Source organism: Gopherus flavomarginatus, chromosome 1 (assembly GCF_025201925.1).
Source record: "Gopherus flavomarginatus isolate rGopFla2 chromosome 1, rGopFla2.mat.asm, whole genome shotgun sequence".
Lineage (NCBI taxonomy): Eukaryota > Metazoa > Chordata > Testudines > Testudinidae > Gopherus > Gopherus flavomarginatus.
Window position 1 is genome coordinate 148,059,898 of NC_066617.1, and position 18,343 is coordinate 148,078,240.

The 18,343-nt window shown below is 46.9% G+C and overlaps 1 protein-coding gene and 1 pseudogene across 1 annotated transcript in view; both read right to left on the reverse strand.

The window, feature by feature from the left end:
- Nucleotides 1-1,949: 1,949 nt before the first annotated feature.
- On the reverse strand, nt 1,950-17,219 carry LOC127043028 (C-type lectin domain family 2 member L-like; annotated as a pseudogene).
- The window catches only part of LOC127047042 (C-type lectin domain family 2 member L-like), a 43,972-nt gene continuing 27,632 nt past the window's right edge, over nt 2,004-18,343 (reverse strand). The window contains exon 6 of the mRNA XM_050944873.1: nt 2,004-2,716. The gene's annotated coding sequence lies outside the window, so the exon portion shown is untranslated. The remainder of the gene's footprint in view (nt 2,717-18,343) is intronic.

Here is an 18,343-nt window from a genome sequence, read left to right on the forward strand (position 1 = left end):
GAAAAACGGATGTCAAATTTGAGGACCCAGGAAGTAGGGAACAAAGCTGTAATTAATTTAGTTGGGGCATGTGTGGTTCAAACTCATTTAAAGAAACAATTGATGATTAATCTGTCCTACTTCCTTAAAAAAAAAGTTGTTATAGATCTGAGCTTGGCACATATCTTGGAAGTTTTTCCAGCCATTATTTCTTCCCCCAGCCCCAACAGGGAGAACACAGACTGATGTTGGTGGATTTTTCTTTCGTATAAATACATTAGTTTAAATGCAGATACAGGTCCAAATCCATAGCCTTATGCTGGCTCATTTCTAAAGTACAGAGCTAGTATGGCAGCTGATTTAGATCCAGTTTAGTTTCCAAATTCCCCAGTAAGGTCAGTTCCTTAAAAACTGAGCACTCACCAGATTATCAGAATCTTTGTAAAGCAATAGTGTTGGTGATCGTGTCTCAAATCAGGCCCTGTCTGTATGGTTGTGCTGGGGGAAGGGGCAGTTGTACCAATGTAGGTGTAATATTAAAACCCCCATGGCAGTGGTCCTCAACCTTTTTGGCTGGCGAGCACCAGCCGAAGGGCCACTGCAGCGTTGGAGCACCCGCCGAAATGCCACCGAATTTCAGCGGCATTTTGGCAGCGACGCCTCTCAGTGATGTTGCTTGCCATCGACAAGCGTCGTCATCGAGAGGCATCCCCGCCAAAATGCCGCTGCGGCATTTCAGTGGGTGCTCTCCTGGGGGCCAGGAAGTGGACGCATTAAGATGCCCCAGCGGGCGCCATGGTGCCCAAAAGCACTGCGTTGGGGACCCCTGCCCTATGGCTTGTCTAGACTAGAGGTTTTGGCCCAGTGGTAGCTCAAGTTAATTATTTGTCAGTCAATTTGGAGTTAACTATTACAGCTATACATGCAAATGTGGATGCTCCACAAATCTTTGTTCCTGCTGGCCTGGTTCAATCTTGTTTGAATCCTAGGACCAAACCATCTTATATAGACATGCGTAAATATACTATTTGTTAATCAAGTTACCTGATTGCTAATTATAGGACCAAAATACAGGACCAAGCACTCTAGTCTACACAAAGTTCTAATGTAAGGAGTTTACCCTGGGATTTCCATTCTAGGGATGTCACAAGCGAGTGCCCTAGCCACTGGGCTATTACAGCATATTCTAGGGTGTGACTTGTTCAATCTCTCTTGTTGAAGCTATTCCACTTTGTATCAAATAATTAAAATGTTCACAGGGCCAGAGAGAGTGAGAACAACTCTATAGCCTGATGGTTAGGGCATTCAGCTGGGAGGTGTTGACTTGAATTCCTGTCCATGCTCCAGTTAATATTAAATTACTTCATTCATCCTAAGATATGGGAGATTGCTATGGAACTACTTGTGTAACTGCTCATAATCTGGCCCAAAGTTACCTAATGCCACAGCATTTAGATATGGGAGCAAACAGTGGCTGTGCCTGCCAGAGTCAAGGCCACAAAATAGTTTCCATTATAACCTACCTGTTCTTAGAACTTTTCTAAACATTCCCCTTTAACAGCTGAAATTTTCCATGCTTGGTCTCTGCCCAGAGCTGAATTTTTTGGAAGGCTTAATTAAATTATGAGAAGGCATAAAAAAATGTACATTGTCCTATTGTTAAGAACTATTCAGTTCAATCTGCTTATCATGAGACTTTAAGACATGAAACATAGTGGATGAATAACCTTTTTGACTTGTACATACTTTTACTAAGTTTCTAAATGTATGGTGGTAAAATGCCAATATTTTGAAAACTCTGCCACATGAATAAACAGAAGTAAATTCTAATATGCCCCATAATTATGTTACCATAAATATATATTTTGTAAGACACTTTAATACTTTGCGTTAGATGTGGTTCTGAATTTTCATGGCAACACATGGAGGGGAACAACTAAGTTAGACATATAAATAATGATAGAATAGTATCATCCAATAATCTGAAAGTTATGAGAATTTTAATTAATTACACAAAACACATGTTCACACATACATGGAATATTTATTTGCCATAGGTATTCCTCAGAAAAACTTTCAACACAGCTGCACTAGTTTTCCCTTCAGAGGGGTATGTGTGTCCAAAGGATGAAAAAATCTGCTTCTACTTATTAAAATCTACAAATTATTAGACTTATTTTATATTTAAATTTTTTTCAAAAAGTCATTAAAGGTATTGAAATCATAAACTCCAGGACATTTATATTGTTCTGTTGTTGCAAAGACATACAGCGAATGTTATACATATGATGGACAAAACCAAATAGCAAATAAACTATAAACAAAGAAAATAAAATAAACAAAGAAAGATACATTGAAAAAATATATACAAGGCGAAGAGAATAGTAACAGCAAAGCCTTATGGGGGAAAATTCACAGTGTAAATACTATAAATTTATAAAACAAGGCCTAATTTTACACACATGATAATATGAAGAGATCCTCTTTTCGCTAACCAGCTGGCACTCACTGATGGCTGCATACAAACAGTCAGTGGGGTTCTGTGTTGGTTTTATTGCCATTGCTCATCAAAGGACAGTTATTTTTTTTAAATGAAAGCTGAGGGCTTTCAGTCTTCTTAGACTTATGGTAACTCCTGATCCTTCCCAACTGCAGACACTTGATTTGGAATGGTTTCTTACCCTAAGCATCAAACATCACCAGCAGCTAGACTCAATTGGCTGGCCATATAAACTCACTCACAGTGATCAATGTCTGACAGCCACCTGACTCTCGTTTATCCCTCACTAGTCTTAGAACCATCTCAACAGAGTAATTAGTAAATTCATATACTGAGCCTTGATCTACACGTAACATACCCTCACTATTGGATGAGAAACAACAGGTGGATACACCAAAGAGACTAGGGGGAAAGGGAGAGCACAAGGAATCAATGAGATGAGATTGACAAGCAGCATTCACAGCAAACCAGTGGCTGAGTTCTCAGTTAATGGCTAATAAATCTTTCTCCTTCCTTTCTGAACCCAGGTGGGGGGGTTGTGGGTTAGTGTTTTGGGGAAGAGATTTTGCTAATCTACAGTTGTTAGTGCTTTGAAATGTGTGCAAGTGTACTGAGGCTACATGGCATTTATAGCTTTCAAGATGTTGTTGATGTAAAAGACTGACAAGTTCCTGCAATATCCTGAAGGAACTTTATTGAGCTAAGCTACACCTTATTGAACTAGGTGAATACCTTTGGGGTCCACTGTATTAAAATGTAACTGTGTCTGTATTACTATGGAATTGTATGTGTTTCCATGGGAAGGATAAATAAGAGAACAGCAGGGGGTAATTAGGCACATTCACTCAGGTTGTAATATCTCCAGAGAGACACCACCACTTGAAGAAGTGCACCTCCACTAGTTCAAACTAGACTCTCCAGGGACCAACAGACAAAAAAGATTTTTGGATAAATAGCCTGATTTTCAACCAGCTTCAGGGCCTTCTTTCTAATCCAGAAAACAGACAGAACCTCAGGTAGGGTTGGAAGGACTGGCTCTACAGAGCTTGTTCTGAGCTGAAGCTGTGATGAATTTGTTGGGTAGGGGGGATGGAAGAACTGCTCCTGTCAGAATCCATGTTAGGGTGAACTCTGGGAAGCTTAGTAGCATGTGTGTAGTGTCTTCTATTGTTTTAATGATTTTTACCATAAGAATAAAGTGGGCTCTCATAGGAAGTGCTGTGTGCTTTCTTGTAACTGTAGCAATTACACCTGCTAACTCTCTCAAAGGAGAAAGCAAGCAGGTGTCCTTGAGCAATCAGTCTGTGCTGGGAACAACACAGTAAAGGCAGGGAACTGTGCAGTCTTGGAAATACCCAAGTCAGAAGGGAGAGAGACACAGCAAGCCTGAGACTAGGTACCCTTTCTGGGTCACTGAGGGGAAATACAGGTGCAGTTGCCCTGAACTGTGACAATTGAACCCTGGGTCTTATGTTAATTGGCTGAGTGAAGCCTGAGTACACAGAGCTAAGAGGTTTTTGTTTTTTATACAGACCCAACTCCTCATTGATAAGCATCCAGAACTGGAGACCACATCTGATTCAATATAGGCACATTCTCCAGAACCCTTTACTGCCAACCTGCAAGAGAGAAAGAAACAAACTGTTACCTTGAAATTTACCATCAAATAATTCCACTGAACAAAGAGAAACCTCTGGTGGTAACAGTGTCTTCAGAGATCCTAGTGTTTCATCCTAATTCATTACACAAAATTTATTGCAAGAGGGAAGATGGGCATTTACTTAAGGAGGGAGGGATATCTCAGTAGTTTGAATATTGGCCTGCTAAACCCAGGGTTGTGAGCTCAGTCCTTAAGGGGGCCATTGAGGGATCTGGGGCAAAATCAGTACTTGGTCCTGCTACTGAAGGCAGAAGGTCTCCCACACAAGTTTTCCTTAACCTTTTCAAAGTCTTCTTTCATTTTTGATCCTTGACATGAATAGCTTAGGTTTGCAATCAGCACATTGGGCTATTTATATATGGGTATTCCTCCATTCCTGTCTGACAGCCCCAAGGAGGTGTTTCTGGGTGCTTGCTCATCTGCCCAGATGGGTCATTTAGGAGGAATTCCTTTTCTTTTCAGCACAGGTGTATGGGTTCTCAGAGAGACAGGGGGTGGTTTGTGCTGTGATGTCATCAATATGCAGATGATATATAAAATCTTTCTTCATGTGGCCCACATGGTGCACATTCCTTTGGTTTTTCCAATGTCTGGCTGAGCTTGAGACTAGAGTGAGAAAAATGGCCAATACTCTGGTAAAATGGAGACAATACTAGAGGGATTATGTTGGGAAAGGAGCTTATGGGTATGGGGGGTGGGGTGGAGATTTCCACACTATTACCGAAGGAATTTGTCAAAGAGGACTACAGCCTGTGGGCAATTATTCCCTGTCTGCTACTGAGAATCTGACACACTTCAAGAACCCAAAAGAATTGTTTCCATCTGCAGCTGGCAAGGCTGTTGCCCCATTTTTCTTAGCTGTGGACCCCCTGACAGTCCCTGTGCCTAGGACCCAGAGCGAGATGTCACCGCTTCCATGGAACTGTGTGAAACTAGGTAGGGAACCTACCAGCACCATGCCAACCAGACACCTGGCAACTTTACAATATCAGGACAAATGGCTTCCTGATTGAATCATAGATTATTAGGGTTGGAAGGGACCTCAAGAGATCTAGTCCAACCCCTAGCTCAAAGCAGAACCAATCCCCAAATGGCCCCCCTAAAGAATTGAACTCACAATCCTGGGTTTAGCAGGCCAAAGCTCAAACCTGAGCTATCCCTCCCAAAATAAAATAAAATTAAAAAAAGAAAAAAAGGACCTTGAAAGGTCATTGTAGTCCAGCCCCCTGCCTTCACTAGCAGGACCAAGTACTGATTTTTGCCTCCCGTTGGCTCCCTCAAGGACTGAACACTCAACCCTGGATTTAGCAAGTCAATGCTCAAACCACTGAGCTATCCCTCCCCCCTATACATAGCTTGGGATGCAGGGCAAAGTGTTAAGTATCAGGACATCTGGATACCCTGTAGCTACCTAACTGCTCACCCTTCTCACCCGTGGTGAGATGGAAATGGAAAGCAGGTCAGGCACTGACACTAATAGTCTCTAGAATTAAACATCATGTGGTTGGTAGCAAGCCACTCACGTTTGGGCCATCAGTGCTGGGATTCAGTGCTGGTTGGACAGACCAGCCTTTGAAGGCTCAGCAGACCACCCTTTTTTTCTGGAGGTAGAGTTGGGGAAGACTATGCATTACCGTGCCTGGTGGAGAAGGGCCTCAGACTTTATTTATTTTTCAAATCTGTTCTTGTGTTAAAATGTGGCTGTGTGCTATGAAGCTTCTTGTAACTGGGTATATTTTATAAAGGTGGGCAGTTAAATAATGTCACTCTAAAAAGGTGTTAATGGCTGTCATCAAGGAATCTTGGGCTACGTCTACACTACAGGATAAATTTAAATTAGCTTAAACCGAATTTATAAAACAGATATTATAAAGTCGATTGTGCGCGTCCACACTAGGCACATTAATTCAGTGGTGTGCGTCCATGGTCCGAGGCTAGCGTCGATTTCTGGAGCGGTGCACTGTTGGTAGCTACTGTAAAATAATGAGGCCAATAACTTCGATTTGCGTCCACACTAAGCCTAATCAGATATAGTAATATCGATTTTAGCATTACTCCTCTCGTTTTGTAGGAGTACAGAAATCAATTTAAAGAGCCCTTTAAATCGATATAAAGATCAGTGTAGTATGGACGGGTGCAGCGTTAAATCGATTTAACACTGTTAACATCGGTTTAACAGCGTAGTGTAGACCAGGCCTTGGATCCAAAGATAATCTCAGACCTCATTAAAACCAATGGATGTGCCAAGCACTCTTTAGATATGTCTACACAGCATTTTGGTGAGCCTCCCTGCACTAGTCAACAGTCTCACACTAGTGCTCTAAAATAACTGTGCAGACAACGCTTTCAAGTTGCAACTCAGGATCTGAAGCCTGTGTAGATATAGCAGCAGAAGGTGCAATCTAGACATTTTATATAATAAAAATTGCCACAGGCAATGGTGGTGATTGCCCAAAGCACTACATGCTATTGTTGGTTTCTGAGGTGTTCAGGAAACAGGATTGAGTGTGTCTACTTGTGACTAAACGGGATGACACCAAGAATATGCCTGACTCCTACCATCCATTTCTTATCCGAATGGAAGCAACCTTGTCAGGTCCAAATTGACTAAATACTAAATTGCAATATTAAAAACAAACATGGTCAATATAGCAAAGAAATAACTTTATTGAAATATTTGAGATTGGAACCTGCTGCTCAGGCCCTGTAGATCAAGCTGAGTTAACAGCCAGGCCTCAGAAAAGTACTAATGAGAGAATTCTACATGTAACCACACTAAGGGTATGCCTATGCTACATGCCACTGTAAAGAGTGTGCAGAGTACATAGGCAGCACGCTCCTCAGCATGAGTATAGATAGCAGTGTAGACATAAGAATGGCCAAACTGGGTCAGACCAAAGCTTCATCTAGCCCTGTATCCTGTCTTCTGGCAGTGGCCAATACTGGTGCCCCAGAACAGATAATCATCAAGTGAACCATTCTTTGTTGCCCATTCCCAGCTTTTGTCAAATGGATGCTAGGGACACCATTCCTGCCCATCCTGGCTATTAGCCATTGATGGATCTATCCTCTGTGAATTTATCTAGTTTTTTTTTTTAAACCCTGTTATAGACTTGGCCTTCACCACATCCTTAGCAAGGAGTTCCACAGGTTGACTGTGCATTGTGTGAAGAAATACTCTTTTGTTAGCTTTAAACCTGATGCCTATTCATTTCATTTGGTGACCCCTAGTTCTTGTGTTATAAAAAAAGAGAGTAAACACAGGGTAGGGCAAACTTTTTGGCCCAAGGGCCATATCAGGGTTGCAAAACTATATGGAGGGCCAGGTAGGGAAGGCTGTGCCTCCCCAAACAGCCTGTACCCTGCCCCCAACTGCCCCCCTCAGAACTCCCAACCCATCCAACCCCCCCTGCTCCTTGTCCCCTCACTGCCCTCCCTCCCAAAACCCCTGCCCCTAACCACCCCCCCATTCAACCCCCCCTGCTCTGTCTCCTGACTGCCCCAACCCCTCTGTCCCCTGACAGGCCCCCCAGGACTCCCATGCCTATCCAATCCCCCCCCCCGTGCTCCCCCATCACTTTGTAGTCTTGTATCTGCAAGTTTTGCCACCTCACTTTTTACCCCTTTTCCCAAATAGTGAAGCATTGCTTAGACAATTAAATACACCTGCACTCTTACCCTACAAGCTCTCTACATGCCCAAGTAGTTCCTTCCCTGTCTACACTGCTATCTTTAGCAGCTATTTTCCCCTGCCACAAGGAAGGTCTCCAGCAGTAGGGAAATTCAAGGGTGGGGGAAGGCACTAGGGAAAGACTCCAGTAAAGGGGATTGCCATAATGAAAGACTCTGGCAGAAGTGGAAGCCTCTAATAGAGGGGGAGCAGTGGTGAAGGCTCCTGCAAGTCCCCACTGCCAAAGCCTTTCTCCGCTGCCACCCCCCAACCAGAGATTTTCATGGCTGTGTGTGACTGCACACCACCACAGTGTGGACACAATCTGATTTTCCCCAGCAGCATGCAGCTACACACACCCAACACACTGTCACCAGTGGTGTGCAATGTAGATGCACCTTAAGTTATGCTGTCTGCTTCTGCTGCCTTGGCCTTCTCTCCTTGGTCCCCTCCAGTCTATCCTTAGCCCTTGCCATTCCAGTGAAAATGCCTAACCAAGGTCACAAAGAACCTTTGATTTGCTAATTCAAATGGGCACTTCTCTGTCAGTATTTCTGATGTGCCTGCTGCCTTTATACCACTGATCTCTCTCCTCTCAGACTCTGTAAATTTGGGCTTTCTTGGATTAACTCCTGCTTTGCTGACCACTCCCTCAGCATCAACTTTAGTAAGTTCTCTTCCTCCTCTTTGCTTCTTAGGATTCTGTCCTTTGTGTTCTTAGCTTTTCTCTCCACCTTAACATTGCCTATGATTTTACCAATGCTACATGAAAAAGATTTAAAAACAAAAGTTTAGCTGCCTACCCCAGTCTCTATCTCAGATGCATCAGAGTGAATGTTACTTGTATCACCAGCATTTTAACTAACTTCAAAACACTCCATAAATTCTGCTTATTCCAGGAACCCTTCATTAACCCTTTGTTATCATGTATCCAGGGCAATACAAGTCAATATCAACTTACAGATTTCTATCTAATGGAGTATCGTTTATCCAATGGAATTCTTCTCCTGTCTTGTGAAGTCCAATCCACGGATCTTGCTTTGTTATTTTCATTATAAAGTTCTGTAGGGAAAAAAAGAGCAATCTTTGTTCCAGACTAGAAAATGAAAGGATTCTCTTTCCCTTCTCCCAGACGATTATGGGTTAATGTATCAGCCTTTCACCTCTTGAGAGCTGACATCAAAATCATAAGTGTGGATCCTGTGATATCCACATCAAGAAAAGCACCTCAAAATTCAGCCTGATTGGAAGTCTCTGCTCAAAAGACTGCCATGGACTTATATTAAGCATTTATATTGAGCCATGAAGGCGCTCTGACCAGGGCCAGCTCCAGGGTTTTTGCTACCCCAAGCGGTGGGAGAAAAAAAAACAAAGCTGTGATCAGCGGCAGCTCTGCCACGTCGCTTTTTTCTTCGGCAGCAATTTGGGGGCAGGTCCTTCCCTCCAGGGGTGGCTCTAGGTATTTTGCTACCCCAAGCACGGCAGGCAGGCTGCCTTCGGCAGCTTGCCTGCGGGAGGTCCAGGGGATTCGGCAGCATGCCTGCAGGAGGTCTGCTGAAGCCACAGGACCAGCGGACCCTCCGCAGGCAACCTGCCTGCCGCCCTCGTGGCAACCAGCAGAGTGGCCCCCATGGCTTGCCGCCCCAGGCACATGCTTGGCATGCTGGTGCCTGGAGCCGCCCCGCTTCCCTCCGAGAGGGACCGAGGGACCCGCCGCTGAATTGCCACCGAAGAGCTAGACATGCCGCCCCTTCCACTTGGCCACCCCAAGCACCTGCTTGCTCAGCTGGTGCCTGGAGCCAGCCCTGGCTCTGACACTGTAGCAATGTATACAGCAGGGTTGGGCAAACTACGGCCCACAGGATGGATTCGGCCCCTCAGGGCTTTGGATCCAGCCCACAGGATTGCCCCCTCTCGGGCCCCACTCCACTCTCAGAAGTGGCTGGCACCGCAGTCCCCAGGTTGGGGGACAGAGGGCTCTGTGCATTGCCCTTGCTTCCAGGCACCACCCCCCGCAGCTCCTATTGGCCGGGAATAGGGAACCATGGCCAATGGGAGCTTTGGGGGAGGTACCTGGAGGTGCAGCAAGGGCAGCACATGCAGAGCCCTCCCTTTCCTCTCCCCCAGGGGCCGCAGCGCTTCCTGGAGCGGTGCGGCATGGGGCCAAGGCAGGCATGCAGGAAGCCTACCCTGGCCCCGGTGCACACCACTGCTACCCTGGAGTCCAAACCCCTCCTGCACTCCACTCCTGACTTCCTGCCCTAAGTCCTCTGCCTGCACCTCAAACCCCTCCTGCACCCCAAGCCCCTGCCCTGAGCCCCTTGCTACACCCTGCACCCCAACCCACTTCCCTGAGCCCCCCATACACACTGCACCCCTCCTTTGCCCCAATCCCTTTCGCTAAGCCCCTTCCTGCCCACCACAACCCCCCCCCCCACACACACACCCTGCACCCCAACCCTGCATACAATTTTCCCACCCAGATGTGGCCCTCTGCCCAAAAAGTTCACCCAGCCTTGGTATAGAGGCTACTATAAGAAACTGCATGAACATAGACAATTAAGTATACACAGACTCATGAGCACAGGACTGTACAAAATAGAAAATAAGTGATGTCCCTGTGCTGAACAGCTGCAGTGTGACAGCAACAGAGGAGTGGACAACAGTTTAGGCAAAGCAGGTTGGAGAAATCATTGATGTAGAGACCAGAAGAAGGATTCCTGGGTGAAGTAAGTTTTATAGAGGGAAGTGAATGAAGAGAGAGGAATTGTTCCAAGTGTTGGAAGCAAGAAAACAGATGGTGCCAAACCAAGCATAGAAGATGATGAAGGGAGCAGTGAGACAACAAGACTGGAAGGAGCATACAGAGCAAGGTGGGAAGTAGGAGAAAATGAGAGCAGAGATACAGGCAGCAGCCAGATTATAGAGGGTCTTGAAAGTGAAGATAAGGAGCTTCAGTACAGGGCAAAGTTTCCTGTAGTGAAGATGTAGAGTGGGTGTATGTACTGCCCATCTAGGAGCCACCGCACACCCAGGTGCGGTCTGGACAGAGTGGAGACAAAGGGAAGCAAACATCTGTGGTGGCTAGGGCTAGCGTGGCCCCTAGCACAATTAAGCTCAGCTCAAAAGCCTACTCTAATTCAGACCTTCCTGGGTTGGTTGTGTGCAGCTTTGCAACATGGAGCTGCCCAGAACCCACAGAGCAATTTGTTCTCTGCAGACTCCTGTGACAAAGTTCCTCCTCTACCTTGGTGGGTCCTGCACTTATTTGTGGATTTGCTCACCTCAGTGATCTTCCCCTCTGGTGGAACCCACAGTCTGGGTCAGCTCCTCCTGTGTCTGATCAGGAGTTGGGAGGTTTGGGGGGAACCTGGGCCTGCCCTCTACTCCAGGTTCCAGCGCAGGGCCCTGTGGATCACAGCTGTCTATAGACCCTCTTGTAACAGCTGCATGACAGCTGCAACTCCCTGGGCTACTTCCCCATGGCCTCCTCCAAACACTTTCTTTATCCTCACCACAGGACCTTCCTCCTGGTGTCGGATAATGCTTGTACTCCTCAGTCCTCCAGCAGCACACCCTCTCACTCTTACCTTCTTGCTCCCAGCTCCTGACACATGCACCTCACTGACTAACTGGGAGGTTTTTAACTAGTTCCAGCCAGCTCTTGACTGGCTTCAGAGCTACATTGATTGGGACACATCTCCACTGCCTTCTAGAAGGATCTTAACTGGCCCCAGGTGTCTTGATTAACCTGGAGCAACTGCCGTTTGGTTACCATGGTACCAGGGATTCATTTAGCCTGGGGCTAACATATCAGTTCTTTACTACTTTACTGTAGCCATCTGGCCTTGCCTCATCACACTCCTCTTCTGTCCCCAGTATGACCACTATGCTGAGGTCAGGGATGGCTGCTCTGCAGCGCTCCCTTCAGCTTAGGCAATTCTCTTCTGGCTGGCTATGGGGCTTTTTTGGGCCCTGTGTACTGCTGCAGCTCCATTTAAGGGACAGACCAGGGAAAGGAGAGAATCTCTTCCTATATTTCAGAGCTGGGCTGGAGTGCGACCACTTCTAACATCCCAGCACTGAAATTTAAAATTCAAAAGAAATGGCAAATCTCAGTGGAAGAGAATTGTTACCTCACTCCCAGCCTGGGGCTAACACAAGTATGCAGTGTCCTCGGTGGGTCCTGGTAACTCTGAGAGCATTTATGTCTGGTTACCGATAAGAAAGACGGGACATTGGTTTCACAGACAGTTGCCTCAGACACCAGCATTTGTGAATGTGATCAATCCAAAGGTTAAATGAGGCATTCCATGGGCAACTTCTAAAACATTAACTGCCAGGGTTGAAGACGACAATTTCAGAGGAAAAGCTGGGAATGGGTGACAGGGGATGGATCACTTGATGATTATCTGTTCTGTTCATTCCCTCTGGGGCACCTGGCATTGGCCATTGTTGGAAGACAGGATACTGGGCTAGATGGATCTTTGGTCTGACCCAGTTTGGCCCTTTTATGTTCATGCATTTCTGTGCACTGTGCCTTGTCACACTCCTTGCACTGGATTTACAGCAATTCAGATGAGAGAGCAGAATGAGAGAGTGGAGAATCACATAGTTTCACTCCTCCCATCTCCTGGGATCTATCATAGTTCATTCCCCTACCAGTTCCTGCTGGTTTTCAATTACAGTTAGGGAGCTGTTGTGTGAGGAAAAAAAGCTCCAACTGAAGTTCTAGTCCATTTTTTTCTGAGAAGTAGTAACATTTCCTTTGGTGGTACAGCCAGTCGGCAGGGCATGGTTCTAGAGGAGGAGAGCCATGAGAACCTTTCCCTGATGAGCTATTTACCGCTAAAAAACAACAACAAATCATCACATTTCTGCCAGTCAGATCTCCCAGAGCAGGCTTCCTGGAGCTACCTAACCCAGCCCTGAATTTATACTCTCTGCAGACAAGACTTCAGAACAATTGAAAATATTACAGTAAATCAAATATAACATTGGGCTGAGATTTAAATTTAATGAACTTCTATCATTTATGTTTCCTAGAGGGTGCTAAATGCTGAACAGCCTCATAAAATAGACTTGTTCACGGGCCTAAAGAGATTACAGTCTAATTATAACCACAAGACAGCTTGTGAAAGCAAGAGAAGTTGGGGATGAGGGTCACAATGGTTAGATGACACCATCACACAGATTTGCTATGTGCACTTGCTCCTGCACACCTCTGATTGCATCTCCACCACTGTAGTCGTTATGTATTTTTCCATTAAGGTGAGGAACAAAGATGGTGAGTGAGGGATTTAGTTGAGTCCCTTGGCATTCTTCTACCAAATTAAAAAAAGCCTTCCCCAACTTCCGATAACTTCAGTGTTCGACTGAGCCAGCCTTGGCTGTTATGCCAGAGCAGCATTTTTGGCAATCTCATCAGTTTCTACATTAATTTAGCTTTCATTTTTTTAAAGAGTCAGGGCCAGAAGTTAAAGAGTCAGGGCCAGGGAAATCTTCTGCCTGTGAACTGAAGGTGTGTTTTCTTGAATCTGGAAACAGACAAGGTCGCACATTCATATGTAAACCATGACTACATATGGCCCTTACCATTTCTACTGCTATGGGTTTCACCCAGAGGTGAAAGTAAGCCGGTATCACCCAGTACGCCATGCCGGACCAGACTGGCTGGTGATTTAAAGGGCCTGGGGCTCCCCACAGGGGCCGAAGCCCCAGGCTCTTTAAATCGTCTCCTGAGCCCTGATGCCAGAGCCCTGGGGTAGTGGCGACAGGACTCTGGCAGTGATTTAAAGGGCCCGGGGCTCTGCTGTGGTAGCGGTGGGAGCCCTGGGCCCTTTAAACTGACCCTGGGGCCTTTAAATCTTGATTTAAAGAGCCCGGGAAATTTAAAGACTCTACCACTTCTAATTGAGGCCATGGCCTCTGCTCAAGACTCCGGAGAACCAGTAAGTCCTTTAAGTTACATTCACCCCTGGTTTCACCTCTCCAGTCTTGAAACTGAGTCTCAAAATGAATTGTCGCTCTCAAGGGACACCTATTCTACTCAGATAATTGGAGTTATGAACAAGCTAAATTTGGTTTTGGTTTCTATATGAAAACTTGGAGTTCTCTTGACTGTAGAGGTAAATAATACTTTATTTTAAAATTACTTAAATACTTACCAAGGAGAATACACAAGATCACAAGCATAATAGCAAGAATCCTTCTAGTACACTTCCAGAGCCAAATATTTGAGCAGAGCCCTGAAAACAATCTCATAATTATAAATTGAGAACACTAAAAGAAATCCACATTCTAGAATGGGGTTTAGGATGCAATGACTGGTTGTGGTCTTTAAACTAGTCCCAAGCCATATGAAAAGAAGGATAGGAGCAGAGCTGGAGATCTGGAAAAGTTGACAATTAACCTAGCAAAGCCCAGATGTAGAAATTTCTGCATTCAACAACCACAATGAAAAAACAACAAAAGGCTACTGAAACTAGAAGAAGAAAAGACTAAACATCCACTACAAACAACTGTGTGCAATGCCAGTACTCAACACTTATAAGAATAGTGAAACAGAGAGAGATGGGACATGGGGAGAGGGGACTGAGCTGGGAGAGAAGAGAGAGGAATAGAAAGATTAAGGAACAGAGCTAATGGATAAGACAGTGAAAGGTTCATGATGTGTGTAAGGGAACTAAGGATTGTCATTGTTTATTGCCCTCTGAGCCCAGAATTTCTGCTGCTGGAACTTCCAGTCTCCTCCCACAAAGACTCCCTCTCTTTCCCTCACTCCCTGCCACCAACTTCAAGAGGGCGAGCTCTGCTTGCTACCAGGAGGGACCCAACTATCTGTCTGTTGTAGTTTGCTGTTTCAAATCCCAAGGGGCTAGTGGACAGGGGACCAAGTACTTCCAGGAAACTGCTCCCTCAGGGAGAGTGCAAAACAAACAAGGTTGAGAACGAGTGTTAGATGGGGGTACTTCTTGTTCTTCTTTCTGCTGCTTCATGCAGCTTCTGCACTATTTTACACTTTGCTGCTGTTCCTCTGTGCCCACAGAAATGGGAGCCAGAGATGTTGGCCACCACTAGGGCCACTGGATCCAGCAGAGCTCAACTCACAAATAGAAGACAAGGCTGGGGGAGGGAACTGGAGAGTTTCCAGCATGCCCTGAATGCAGGCAGCATGGGCATGCAGGAAACTCCTTGCAACCCCAGGACTAAGCATCAGGCTGTTTCTCTCTCTGGATCCCTGGGCTCAAGGGGAAGATAGGATGTGAGTGTCTGCACTGGGGAGGGAACAGCTGGGCTCTCAGGGTTATGGGGTGTGAATGTCTGGGCTGGAGAGGGGGCACACTTGGGCTCTGGGGGTTAGGGGGAGTTTGTGTCTGGCGTGGGGATGGGGGGGGTTGCAGCTGGCCTCTGGGGCATAGAGGGTGTGAGCTTCTGGACTTGTGGAGCATGGTGGGGTGGGGTGTGAGTGTCTGGCCACCAGGCTGAGCTCTGGGGGGCAGAGGGCAGAGAAACAGGAACTTGGTTGTCATAGCAATTTCTTTAACTCTCTACTCCTGGGGAAAATTTTATGTGTCTATATTGTTACAAACATCCTTGCTGACAGGTATTTTATAAATAAATTACCAAAATAGTTGGAAGTGGCATGATTATATAGTGTTATTTTGACAAATAAAGTTTGCAGAACTTTAAAATATTATGCGCAGAATTTTTAATTTTTTGGCACAGAATTTCCCCAGGAGTAAACAAGGCAAGTACATGTAATGCCTTAAACTTACAGTTGGAAAAGATACAGGACCAGATCCACTAGTGTAAATCAGTGTAGCTCCATTCTAGTCACTGGAGCTACCTAAACGTAATGCAACTGGGCATCTTTCCAAAGCTGATCTAAACAGAGCTGGGTTGAGATTCTGTGGGAACTAGTTACAGACTGTGAGGTGTGAGTATTGCCTATTGCAGGAGGGAGGCAGAGCAACTCCAGCAGGAGTCACGCGAGGAACTACATGGGGCTCTCTCCACTAGGCTCTCCTGGTTACCTTAAGTAAGGCACCACTCAGTGTATTAGATCAAAGCATAGTGGGAAAAGGGCCATTTCATGTGTAACTTCCTCCTGCTGTCACGACTGTCTGGAAGTTCCATTCCTGCATTCTGAGCCAGTCAGCACTTCCCATCCATCCCTCACGCTATCCCTGAAATGACACATTGGACTTTCTGATGGGAAGCCTCATACAGTGGGGAGACGTGGAGCATCCCACCAGACCCAGCCCAGCACATACAGCATCTTTGGGCAATAGTTACACAGACCCTTTTTACACAGACCGATGCAACTGGCCACACAGCCCAGTGTGTGCAGAGGGACACGGTGGTCTGGTCTACACTACAGAGTTAAGTCAACGACCTAACGCTGTAAGCATCTACACCAAAATGTAGCTCCCACCAATGTAAGTTGTCTATTACATCACTTTAATAACTCCACCTCCACGAGAGGCATAGTGCTTAGGCTGATGTAGTTAGGGCAATGCAGTGTCTGTGCAGACACTGTGTTACTTGCATCATCCGCTGGCTGTCAGCCCCATGCTGGACTCACAGGTGGAGCCCTTAGTCCCTGGGGGCTGACAGCCTCAGCCAGAGAGGAAATGGGGGCTCCAGATATGATTGCCTCACAATGCCCCACTTCAGTGAGTGGATACACTCCTGGTGAGGACATGCACCACAGACAGAAGCAGCACAGAAGGAATGTGGATGTAGTGGCTGTACATCGACTTAACTTAAATCACCTTTATTCTGTAGTGCAGGCAAGGCCGGATTTATCTGCTGCCCCCTGGTGGGGGAGGGCCAATGTCCTAATGTACATGAGTCCAGACTCAGGGCACCAGCCATTGCACAGGAAACCCCCGTCTCAGGGGCTGCGCACTCCTTGGCCCGCTAGCATCCTCTCGGGGAATCCCTGACTGCTGCTCCAACCCGACTCAGGATTATTTACCCTGTCCGGGCTGGGCTGGGGCCGGGGCAGCCCGTTCACTGGCCCTTTCATTACCTCCAGGGCTCTTCGCCTGCCACTACAGCGGGTTGTGCGGGATCTGCCTGAACCCTTCCCCAAAGGAGCCGCCTCCCCACTCACACAGGTCCGCTCGCCCTGGCTTCATCCCACTGGTGCTGGACGCGCTGGAGCTGCTCCCAGCCCTGCTCCCAGCAAGAGGATGAGCCGATCCTTTGCCCGGTCCCTCCCCGCGCCATTTGACATTGCTCTGTCTTCAGCACTGTCTCCTCCTCCAGCGCCGCCCCACTGTGGCCGGAGAAGCAGAGGGAGCCCCAAGCAGCTGCCGCAGGCATATTTACCTGGCAGGCACCCAGAGGAAGCGGGGGGGCGACCCCCCTCCTATTACTGCGTCTCCCCTGCTTTGGCTCATTTAGCCTAGTTTCCGCTTTCCTGCCTCCTTCTGCTTGGCGTCCTCAGGGCAGAGGCCAGGGGGCGGATACTAGTGGATAAGGGAAGCTGGAGTACTGATCATTCAAATACAGTGAAAATAGCTCAGCCTGGAAAATGGAACAGGGCTGTGTCCCGCATCCCAACTGCAAGCGCTTTGTGGGAAGGGGCTTCCTAGCTACTCTCACAACTCTGCACACAAAGGAGGAATCGTAGCTGTAAAAGTACTGTTGCCCCTTTTGCCCCCCTGGGCCACTGATAGGAGGTGGGGGGGCAAAAGGGGCAGCTGCCCTGGGCCCGGTGATTTAAAAGCACCTGGGGTTCCTGGCCGCCACTACCACAGCTGCAGTCGGAGCCCCGGGCCCTTTTGAATCTCGGCCAGAGCCCCAGGTGGTGTGGGGCAGGCAGCGTGGACGGGATGGCTTGGGGAAGCTGACCTCCAGCCCCTCTCCTTCCACCCGAGGTCCCAGGTGCGACATAAAATCATGCAGTGTGAATTAGCTAGCAGACACTCCGTCCTGGTTAGTAGAGTTTAGAATCATTACAAAGTCACTGTCCTTTAAAAACATTTGAAAGTAACTGAAAATATCTGATACAGAAGTTCAAGATCCAGGGCACAATTGCTGGGGGTCGAGGCTTCTGTCCTGTGGGAGGTGCCTGATGGGGGTAGGGGCTGAAGCCTCGAGCCCCGGAAGGAGCACTCCACAGAGCTGCAGCCCCAAGAACCACTTTCCCAATGGTCAGAAGCCCCTATTGCAACCACCCCGCTGCAAGACAGAGGTCCTGAGTTCCACAACCCCCAATCTGGTAGATGACGAATGGGCAGGGGCTCCACAAGACACACTTTAACAGTAAAAGAGCCACAGTTTGGCCACCCCTGCTATATGGGGCTCCAACAATTCCACCTTCCCAGAGGAGTACAGTATTTTCCTTAAGGCTGATCAGCCTTTCATTGAGTCTAGTTTTAACTCCCTGAAGAGCTACTCACAGTTTGAAGACTTTGCAGACAAGAGCCCAGTGAGGTTTCTCGTTCTGTGAGTCAGAATCACAGTCAGAGTCATAGCCAGGTGAACCTGGCCTCCATCCTGGTCTCCATACTGGTGACTC